At 41.3% G+C, this 11,707-nt stretch overlaps 1 long non-coding RNA gene across 1 annotated transcript; it reads left to right on the forward strand.

The window, feature by feature from the left end:
* The first annotated feature begins 1,348 nt into the window (after positions 1-1,348).
* On the forward strand, positions 1,349-10,038 carry LOC125467114 (uncharacterized). The gene is made up of 3 exons (XR_007250573.1): positions 1,349-1,429; positions 6,137-6,186; positions 9,590-10,038. It is a non-coding gene; the product is annotated as an uncharacterized LOC125467114 (long non-coding RNA).
* Positions 10,039-11,707: the final 1,669 nt, after the last annotated feature.

Here is an 11,707-nt window from a genome sequence, read left to right on the forward strand (position 1 = left end):
TGTCAATATATATGTAGTCCAGGCTAAAGTTTCTAATCCTACCATCATAGATACTGAAGTTTGAACTTTTTCTGAAGGAAAATTTGACATTAATCTAGTCAGTGACTATGTAACTACATCAATTGTTGTTAAAAATGCCCAATAGGAAAAGAAATCAGCCACTGGTACCTAAGTCCCATATCCAACTCATTGAAACCATACAATGTTTTGACCTTAACCGTTTTCTGTGGTAGTGAATTCCATACTCAGTGGGTGAAAAATTTCTCCTCATTTCAATCCAAAGTGGTGGAGGTGAGCAATCTACTTGATCAGCTGCACTCCATGTTCTGCTGGAGAGGGAATTCCAGGATTATGACCCAGTGATGCGGAAAGAATCGTGATGTTTTTCCACGTTGACGTGGTTGTTTTTCTTTGCACTAGCTGTCCTTCATCTTTTGCCTCAGTGCAGGTTGTGGTTCTTGGCCACGGTGTTTGATGGTGTTTTTCTGGTGTGGTTCAGTTCCTGTAGATACTGCACATGCAAGCTTCTATGTATGGCAGTGGGGAGAATGTGTATTTAAACTGATTAAGTTCAGTTATCCCACGCAACCAAAATAGATGAATGGTGCACTTAAAAATGTTGGTTATCTAGAAACAAAGTCTGTCATTTTCAAACAGAAGTGTAAACAAGCATATAACAAAAGGTTAGTGTTAAGTCTGAAGGCTTTTATTTGACTTCCTGTTAGCAAAGTCTGAGTCCTGATCTCTACCTCAATAACAATTAAACTGATCTTGTGTTTGTCAATTAGACTTTTGAGAGCTAAGAGACACTCACTATTGTTCATGTTATAAGGTTATGAGACGCTCTTGTGCAGTGGCCTTATCTCTGACACAGATGTTCTAGATTCAGGTTTCATCTGACCCAGTAGCACATCCAAACAGACAGATTAGAAAATGGCATTATAAGAAGGGTTGGCACCCTGTAATGCCCTAATATCTGGGCCAGAAGCTTCACATTGAGGATCCACTTGCACTAGAGGTGTGTTAAAACAGGTTGATTAAAAATACTATATCTATAATATTATAGGGCCTTTCCTTGCACCCCCCGCAAAAAAATTCTACCCATCACCCTTGCATTATTACGTCATTTTGGTTCTGTGATTGGTTACAAATATACCTGTTAGTTTTTTCATGCAAGTCAATTCACTACCAATAAAACATTAACTTGCTCTCTCTCCCATGATTGCAGCCTGACCGCAATGATCTCCAGCATTTTTTCATTTTCAGTACCAATCAAACCCCATCGAAGCAATTGACCAATCTGCTAAGGAACAGGAAATACTTCACTCAAAGTTGCTGTGTCGCTATTCTCTTCAGTTACTCCAGCCTGTACAATTGGCGCACCTTTTTGCTTTTGGGAAGGTTTTTTGTCCTTAAATTTTTCTAAAGGGTAATTGAGCTTTGATATTTTATTTGAGATCTAAGTTTTTCTGGTTTAAGATGTTCTGGACAAGTGATTATTGTATGATTTGCCCTTAGGAAGACTGTTATTTCTCCATGCAATTAGAGTTTTAATATTTCACTGACTATGTTAGTCTTAGCATGTGTACTAAGAGTCTGATACTGGATTTCTTGTTCAGTACGTTATGTATTATTGTTTAATCTGTATGACCCATTCAACATATTGAGTTTTTCAAGAAGTGACAAAGATTGGTGAATGCAGAGCAGGAGATGTAGTCTATATGGACGTCAGCAAAAGTGTGAACAAGGTTTTGCATGGTAGGCTAGTTAGACTGTTAAGGTTAGTTTACGTAGGATTCAAAGGGAGCTAGCCAATTGGATGCAAACTTGGCTTGAAGGTAGGAAACAGAGGTTGGTGGGTGGGGAGTTGTGGACTGGAAGCCCTGTGACCAGCAGTGTGCCATAAGGATTGGTGCTGAGTCCTCTGCTTTTTGTCATTTATATAAAATGATTTGGATGTGAATATAAGAGGCATGGCTAGTAAGTTTGCGCCACCAAAAGTAGATGGTGTAGTGGACTGGGAAGATTATCTCAGAGTACAATGGGATCTTGCTCAGATGGAGCAAGGCCCCAAGAAGTGGCACATGGAGTTTAATTTAGATAAATGTGAGGTGTTGCATTTTGGTACGGCAAACCAGGGCAGGACTCATACAGTTAATGGTAGGACCCTGGGGTGTGTTGCTGAACAAAGGGACCTAACAGTACAGGTGCATAGTTCCTTGCAAGTGGAGTTCAGGTAGACAAGGTGCCGAAGAAGGCGTTTGGCATGCTTGCCTTCATTGGTCAGAACACTGAGTATATGAATTGGGACATGATGTTGCAGATATACAAGACATTGGTGAGGCCATTTGCAGAACACTGAGTGCAATTCTGGTTGCCCAGCTCCAGAAATGATGTTATTAAACTTGAAAGATTTACCAGGATGTTGCCAGGACTGGAGGATTTGAGTTATACAGAGGCTGAATACGCATCAGATGTTGAGGGGTGACAGTATTGAGTTTTATAAAATCATAGGGGCATGGACAGGGTGAATAACCCAGGTCTTTTTCCTAGGGTGGGGAGTCCAAAATTAGGGGGCATAGGTTTAAGGTGAGAGGAGAAGGATTTAAAAAGGACCTAACAGGTAATTTTTTCATGCAGAGGATGGTGCATTTATGGAATGAGCTGCCAGAGGAAATGGGGGAGGTAGGTACAATTACAACATTTAAGAGGTATCTGGATTGGTATATGAATAGGATTTCGAGGGATATGGACCAAATGCTGGCAAATGGGACTAGGTCAAATTGGGATGTCTGGTCAGTGTGGATGAGGTGGACCGAAGGGTCTGTTTCCATGCTGTATGACTCTATGACTCTGTAACCCTATGTCAGTTAATTAAGCCACGGAATATAATTGCTTGATGTCAACAGTTCATTATCATTAAATTATGTAAAGTGAGGTTTATGATTGTGTGTGGAGTATTTGACTCATTAGAAGGATGGTTAGATCATAGCACCGAGATGAGTGTATTAGGATTAGTTGCTTAATATGCTTTTACTTACACGGGTGATTGCAGTACTTCTGTGAGGAGTGTTGTAACCATTCTAAGGTTCCCAATTGTTTCTGCAATTATAAAGCAATTTAATTTTATTTCACAGCCTCTGGGCACATTTCTCAAGAATATCTTTCCCAATTCCAGGAAAGATTGCTACATTATTACAGATACAGATTACTCTCTTCATTTTTGTCAAATAAAAATGTATTACAAGTTGTGGTGGAATGGTTCTGACCATTAATCAAAACTAACCTTCTACACAATTCTTTAGACCATCATTGAAAACGATAGTTTTTGCTTTTATATTATGTTTTTAATGTAATAAAACAATGCAAAGCACTTCACGAGGAACTGTGAAAACGTGCCACTGAGCCACGCAGCAAACATTCATACAGGGGGCACAAAGGTTTGGTGAAACAGGAAAGGAATTCAAAAGCCTAGAGCTTCAGCAGCTGAAACCAAATGCACCAAATGTGTGACAAAAAAGTTACTTGCCTGCAGAGAGTGGAATCAGAGGAGGGCACGGATAGATTCACAGAGTCATAGAGTCATACAGCATGGAAACAGACCCTTCAGTCCAACCAGTCCCTGCCAAACGTAGTCCCAAACTAAAATGGTCCCACCTGCCTGCTCCTGTCCATATCCGTTCAAACCTTTCCTATTCATGATCTTGGAGGGTTTTAGCCAGAGGAGGTTATGTATGTCAGATGGGGTAAGACCATTGAGGAACCTGTTGTGTTGTGTCTCGCAGTTACTATGTCAGTGTAGCTTTAATGGACAACCTCAAAATACAATCATTGAACAATGACATGTGGTCTGAGGATATAAAAATCCCAACTTCCATCTTACTTGGGACCACCTGATGCATGTCATGTTGTGAGAGTGTTTCTAAACTGAATAGCTTAATTTTAGCCCATACATAGAATGTGATATTGTGTCTGTTAGTGATCTGGATCCTTCTGTCACACCTTTCAATTCAATATTACCCATATCTAGTTTCTTAGGTTATGGGAAGGGAGGGAATTGCCACATTAGGTAAAGACACCCCTGCTGTAGGCAAAACACACATCAGGAACAGAAATCACGGATGAACATTTTTAATTAAAGGCATTGCTGGGTGAGGTGTCAATATAATGCAGTGAGGAGGGAGACAATGAAAGAACACGACATAGTGTGAGTAAAAATGCAAAGAACAGAGTTTTGGATAAACACAAGGTTACAGAGGGGTCAAGATGGATTCCAGCTAGGAGAATACCAGAATTTTAATGTGTAGTTCATCTAAAGCTTTATTACTCTCCAAGACCGCAGCAGTTCAAGAATGCAAGTCGCCAGCAATTTCTCTGGGGCAGTTAAGGATGGGCAATACATGACAGCCCAACCAGTGATGTCTAAGTGTCATGTTTGTACAAAATATCTCAAAGCATTTCCCACAGTACATGAAAGATAGGTACAGGAACATTGTGCCATACAAAACAAAATCTTGAGTGTAGACTTACGAAGAAGATTTTCAGTAGCAGATGAACTGAGATGGATAATGCTACCATAGGTGGATGTGGGCTGTAGCAGTGATGTGTGCATCTTCTGAATATCTAGTCGATGTTGGAGCCAGGAACTGAATTCAAAGAGTACATTTGTATTGAGAGTAGACTGGTTCAGCCTCAGATATTGGGCAGCACTATATCCTGTGAAGCAACTTGGAATGTTTCATGCATGGTGCTATATAAAAACAAGGTGTTATTGCACGGTTGAAATGGATGACAGGGGTTTGAGTTAGATCTGTGCCATGACTGATAATTACTCCAAACCTGAGGGTAATCATGATGTGATGCATAACTTAAATTTTTTTAAACACTCATTCATGAGATTGTGACTTTATTAACCAGACCAGGATTTAATGCTTACCCCAAATTGTCTTTGAGAAGGTGAGCCACTATTCTGAATTGCTACAGTTTTTGTGGTATTGGGACATCCACAATGATATTACGAAGGCTGTTCCAGGACAATACCCCGTTGACAAAGAAGAAACAGAAATATATTTCCAAGTGTGGAATGTGTGAAAGACTTGCAGGGGAACATGCATGTGGTGATGTTCCCATGCATCCGCTGCCCTGTCCTTCTAAGCTGTAAATGTCACAGGTTTGGAAGACACTGCTGAAGGTGAATTATTGCAGTGCATTCAGTAGATGATACACTGTGCATCAAAGGGAGTGAATGTTGAATGTTGCAGTTAAGTGTCCCAGTCAAGTGAATTTATTTTTTCTACTCGTTTGTGGGACGTGGGCATTGCTGGCTGGGCCAGCACTTTTTGCCCATCCCTCGTTGCCCTTGAGAATGTGGTGGTGAGTTGCTTTCTTGAACCGCTGCAGTCCACCTGCTGTGGGTTGACCCACAATGCTGTTAGGGAGGGAATTTCAGGATTTTGACCTGGCGACAGTGATGGAACAGCAATATATTTCCAGATCAGGATGGTTGGGAGCTTGGAGCTGGTGGTGTTCCCATGCATCTGATGCCCTTGTCCTTCTAGATAGAAGTGGTCGTGAGTTTGAAAGGTGCTGTCTGATGATCTTTGGTGAATTTCTGCAGTGCATCCCTGTGGATGGTACACACTGCAGCATGATGGTGGAAGGAGTGGATGCTTCTGGATGGAGTGCCAATCAAGCAGGCTACATAGACGGTGTCAAACTTGAGCATCATAGAAGATGCATTCATCTGGGCAAGTGGGGAATATTCCATCAGGCTGTTCAGATACTTCCTAAAGCAGGACAATTTCACCAAAATGTTACAAGGAATTTATACGGTATGTGACGAAATTAATTCTTATGATAGGAGATAAGAAAAGGGGATTTTAAAATAAGTGGGGTGTCAGTAATTAAGAGGAGAACACTTTTTTTCAAATGAAAGTTATGAAAAACAATTAGCTGTTAACATTCAATGTCATTTGACAAGGGAACTTAAAGCATTCCAAATCTAAAAATGCTATTATCTCCCATAATGAGCTCCAGCAATTAAAATAAAGTGCTGCTGGCAATAATTTGTTTAAAAATGCCGTGTTTCCCAAAATAAATACTCTTTATTCAAATATTTGTTCCTATTGTTTTGAAGGTCTGAGAAGACTGAGCGGCAGGAGTTGGATAGCGTGAGGGGACTGCTGGGTAAGTAAAATCATATATTCTGGCAGTGGTCAGGGATTATCAGGAGTGAGGAACCAAATTAAAGAACAGGTCCTTAAGGGTTATAATATCCAGATTACTGCCCGAGCCATGTGCTAATTGGTGTAGGGACATGAGAATAAAGGAAGTAAACACGTGGCTAAAACAGTGGTGCAGGAAAGAGGGGTTCCTTTTCATGGGGCACTGGCATCAGTATTGGAACAGGAGGGATCTGTACCATTGGGATGGTCTCCACCTGAACCGAGCTGGGACCAATGTTCTAGCGAAAAGGGTAAATAGGCTGGTCAACAGGACTTTAAACTGGAAAGTGAGGGGGGCAGGGAATGGTGAAACTTGCCTCAGTGGGAATCAAAGCAGCCGATTAACATCTGTAGTGGTGAATCCAACCACATGGAAAAATATGAAAGAAATGACAGGGAAGGAGAACTCAGGAGAGGCTATTAAAGTCTCCAGAACATACACAAATAGGATAGAGTGTTTGGAAAGGGCTTGCAATCAAACACTGGAAAAATGAATGACAATGAGAAGAGGGAAGGTTAATACAGGACTGAAGCTGTTATATCTGAATGCACACAGTGTAAGGATTAAGATAAAAGAGCTTGTGGCGCAGATTGAAACTGGCAGGTATGATGTGGTAGGCATCACGGAGACGTGGCTACACGGGGATCAGGATTGGGAAGTGAATCTCCAAGGATATACATATTATCGAGCAGATAGCCAGGTGGGCCGAGGGGGTGGGGTTGCCTTATTAGTGAGAAATTAAATTAAATCAATAGGAAGAAACAAAGTAGGGTCAGATGGTGTAGAATCTGTGTGGGTAGAATTGAGGAACCACAAAAGGTAAAAAAAACCACAGCTGGGGTTGTGTACAGGCCTCCAAACAGTAATCAGGAGCTGGGGCACAAGATAGGCCAGGAGATAGAAAAGGGGTGTAAGAAAGACAAAGTCGCAGTGATCATGGGGGATGTCAGTATGCAGGTGGACTGGGAAAATCATGTTGGTAGTGGAGCCCACAGCGAACAGGCAATCCTGGATTTAGTGTTGTGCAATGAGGCAAGCTTGATAAGGGAGCTTAAAGTAAAGAAACCGTTAGGAGGCAGTCATCATAAGATGATAGAATTTACTCTGCAATTTGAGAGGGAGTAGATAGAATCAGAGGTAACAGTATTACAGCTGAATAAAGGTGACTACAGAGGGATGAGGGAGGAGCTGGGCAGAATTGAGTGGAAGAGGAGCCTAGCAGGAAAGACAGTAGAACAGCAATAGCCAGAGTTTCTCAGAGTAATTCAGGAGACACAGCAAAAATTCATCCCTAGGAAAAAGAAGCGCGGTACAGGGAGGATGAGGCAACCATGGCTGACAAAGGACATCAGGAATAGCATAAAAGCAAAAGAGAAAGCATATAATGTGGTGAAGGGCAGTGGGAAACCAGAGGCCTGTGAAGCTTACAAACACCAACAGAGGGCAACAAAAAAATAAATAAGGAGGGAGAAGATTAAATATGAGGGTAAGTTAGCCAGTAATATAAATGAAGACAGTAAGCATTTCTTTAGATTCATAATGGGCAAAAGAGGGGCGAAAGTGGACATTCGACCACTGGAAAATGACAGTGGAGAGATGGTAGTGGGTAACAAGGAAATGGCTGAGGAACTGAATAATTACTTTGCATCAGTCTTCACTGTGCAAGACATGAGTAATTTCCCAAAAATTCAAGAGAGCCAGGGGGCAGAGCTGAGTATGGTGGCCATCAGCAAGGAGAAAGTGCTAGTAAAACTGATTGGCCTGAAGGTGGATAAATAACCTGGAGCAGATGGACTGTACCCCAGCAACCTAAAGGAGATAGCTGAAGAGATAGTGGAAGCGTTGGTGATTTTTCAGGAATCGCTAGAGTTAGGAAGGGTCCCAGAGGACTGTAAAATTGCTAACATGACTCCACAGTTGATAAAGGGAGTTAGGCAAAAGACGGAAAATTACAGGCCAATTAGCCTAACGTTGGTCATGGATAAGGTTTTAGAGTCCATTGTAAGGGATGAGATTTCTGAATATTTGTAAGTGTAGAGTAAAATAGGGCAAAGTCAGCATGGTTTCATCAACGGGAGGTCATGCCTGACAACTCTGCTAGAATTATTTTGAGGTTCCGAGGAGGTTCACGAGAATGGTCCCAGGAATAAGAAGCTTAACATATGAGTAACGTTTGAGGATTCTGGGACTGTACTCATTGGAATTTAGAAGGATGAGGGGGTATCTAATTTAAACTTACAGAATACTGAATGGCCTGGACAGATTGGATGTTGGGAAGATGTTTCCATTTGTAGGAGAGAAGACACAACCTTAGAGTAAAGAGAAGACCTTTTAGAACAGAGATGGAGAAACTTCTTCAGCCAGAGTGGTGAATCTATGGAATTCACTGCCACAGAAGGCTGTGGAGGCCAGGTCATTGAGTACATTTAAGACTAAGATAGATAGGTTTGTTGATTATCAAGGGGATCAAGGGTTATGGGGAGAAAGTGGGAGAATGGGGTCAAGGAACTTATCAGCCATGATTGAATAACGGAGCAGACTCAATGGGCCTGAATAGCCTAATTTCTGCTTCTACGCCTTACGGTCTGATGAGATTGCAATGTCTCATTTCAGTAGTTCAAAATCCAGAACATGAAAAACAGCAATGATTATAAATTTGTAAAAAGTTATTCTGGAATAGTTTGGAGCAGATAACTCGGAGTCTATCAACAGCTATGAAAAGATTATCAAGATAATTGAGAAGGAAAAATAGTGAACATCATGAAGAAAAGGCAACAAGATTGGATGGTTGTATTCTAAGACATGAGAATTGAAGTGATGGATAGTAGATTACAGGAATGGAGACGAAGGAGAAAGGAAAGTATGATGGTAGACTACATGAAATTGAAACTGGGAGTCATCTTTGAGCAACTAAGGAGGTGAGCACAACACCAGGCAACAGAGGAAAAAATGAGCAGAGGAACTGCCCTTAGGTAGATGGCACCGCTACTTGCGCTGAAGATGCTAGCACATTCTGTTGCTCTATTCTGTAGGAGACACTGGCAGCCAACCTGCCCATGGCACCTGATGCCAGTGGCTGAGTTACTCAGCTATCACAAGCCAGGTTGATTGTTAACTTAAAGAATAAAACAGTTTTCTGCAGTCCTCTCTCTGTTCCCCAGAACACACAGGTGAGTAGTAGCATCCGAACCTGGAGTACAGCACAGGTTTAGGAACTTTGGTCTACAGTGGATCTATCAATTAAGCAACCAGGAGAATATTAGTTTAACACTGCATTTTAAGAAACCTGTGCAACTGGGGAGGTTTCTTGATGGCCATACTTAGTTTATCATTACCAATTATTTTCCTTTTGTTTCTCTTCTAGGAAAATTATGAGTAAACCACTCTGCCTGCTTCTCAGTTAGCTCTTGGCTAAACTGCACCTCAACTTTATTTGTCTGTCTTCGCTCTGTATCCCTTGGTATCATCATCGAACAAAATTCCATCCACCTTTGCTGTGTAAACCCCGAATAGCCTAACAGCTCCAGGCTTCTATTGTCTTCTCTGTGAAGAAATGTTCTGCTCTTGAATGACTGCATGCTATTTTTTCAAGAGTATGTCCCTTTGTTCCTGAACCAACCAACAGGCTAAAGCAGTTTGCCTCTATTCTATCAAATCCTTTTAACATTTTAAACATCGCAATCAAATCATTTCCACACTCAGCTGGATGGCTGGCTCACAATGCAGAATGACAGCAACAGTGTGTATTCAATTCCTGCACTGGCTGAGATTATCATGAAGAACTAATCTTCTCAGACTCACCCTTTGCCGAAGGTGCAGTAACTCTCATGTCAAACTACCGTCAGTTGCCACCCTCTAATAAAAACAGCTGCCCTGAGGTCGAGTACGACAATGATGACTTAACTTTTACCTATACTTAAGAGTGTGTGTCAAATTTGTGCAACCTATTCTCATAATCCTGTCTTTGCATCCAACTGTAGTATATCTACCAGTAATCCTTTAGTTCTTCATTCAATCAGCCATTATTTGAACTTTGATTGCATTGACAAGGCTTTTTTTCAACTGAGGGACCATCACAGCTATTTCTTGTTTTAACATTTGTACAAACTGTGCATTAATTTAGGCACTATTGAAACAGGGACAGGAAGGTTTTCCAGTGTATTATAGAAAATAAGAACCGGGAGCAGGAGTGAGCCATCTCACCCTTTGAGCCTGCTCCGCCATTCAATAATATCATGACTGATCTTTTCATGGCCTCAGTTCCACTTACTCACTCTCTCACTAAACCCTCAATTGCTTTACTGTTAAAAAAAACTATCTTAACTTTAAAAACCTTCAACAAGGAAGCTTTAACTACTTCACTAGCAGGAAATTCCACAGATTCACAACCCTTTGGGTGAAGACATTCCTCCCCAATTCAGCCCTAAATCCGCTCCCCCTAATTTTGAGGCTATGCCCATGTTATAGTTTCACCTGCCAGCAGAAACAACCTCTCTGTTTGTTTATCTATTCACTTCATAGTTCTATACGTTTCTAGAAGATCAACCCTCATTCTTTTAAATTCCAGTCTACTCAGTTTCTCCTCATAAGACAACCCTCAACTCCGGAATCAAGGTAGTGAATCTCCTCTGTACCCCCTCCAGTGCCAGTACATCCTTTCTCAAGTAAGGAGATGAAAACGGCACACAATACTCCAGGTGTGGGTTCACCAGCACCCTATACAACTACAACATAAACTTCCCACTCTTAAACTCAATTCCTCCAGCAAAGAAGGCAAATTCCATTTGCCTTCTCAATTACCCGTTGTACCCGCAAACCAACCTTCTGCAATTCATGCACAAGGACACCCAGGTCCCTCTGCACAGCAGCATGCTTCACTTTTTTACCGTTCAAATAATAGTGTTTTTTACTGTTATTACTACCAAAATGGATGAATTCACATTTATCAACATTGTACTCCATCTGCCAGACCTTTGCCCACTCACTTAAACTATCTATATCCCTCTGCAAACTTTCAAAATCCTTTGTAGACTTTGCTCTACCCAATCATCTTGGTGTCATCTGCAAACTTTGACACAAAGTGTGGTCCCCCAATTCCAAACCATCCACGTAAATTGTAAACAGTGGTGGTCCTAACATTGATCCCTGAGGCACATCACTCGTCACTAATCACAAAACAGGAAAGCACTTTTTCATCCCCACTTGTTGCTTCCTGTTAGTTAACCAATCCTCCATCTATGCTAATACATTGCCCATAACACTGTGCATATTTATCTTATGCAACAGCCTTTTGTGTGGCACCTTGTCAAAAGTCTTTTGGAAATCCAGATACACCACATCTACTGGGACTCCATTGTCCGTACTGTCTTCATAGAATTTCATTAAGTTAGTTCAGCATGACCTGCCTTTCATGAATCCATGCTGCGTTTTCCCAATGGGACAATTTCTATCTAGAGGTCTTGCTATTTCTTCCCTAAAGATA

This window comes from Stegostoma tigrinum, chromosome 33 (genome assembly GCF_030684315.1).
Source record: "Stegostoma tigrinum isolate sSteTig4 chromosome 33, sSteTig4.hap1, whole genome shotgun sequence".
Taxonomy (NCBI): Eukaryota; Metazoa; Chordata; class Chondrichthyes; order Orectolobiformes; family Stegostomatidae; genus Stegostoma; species Stegostoma tigrinum.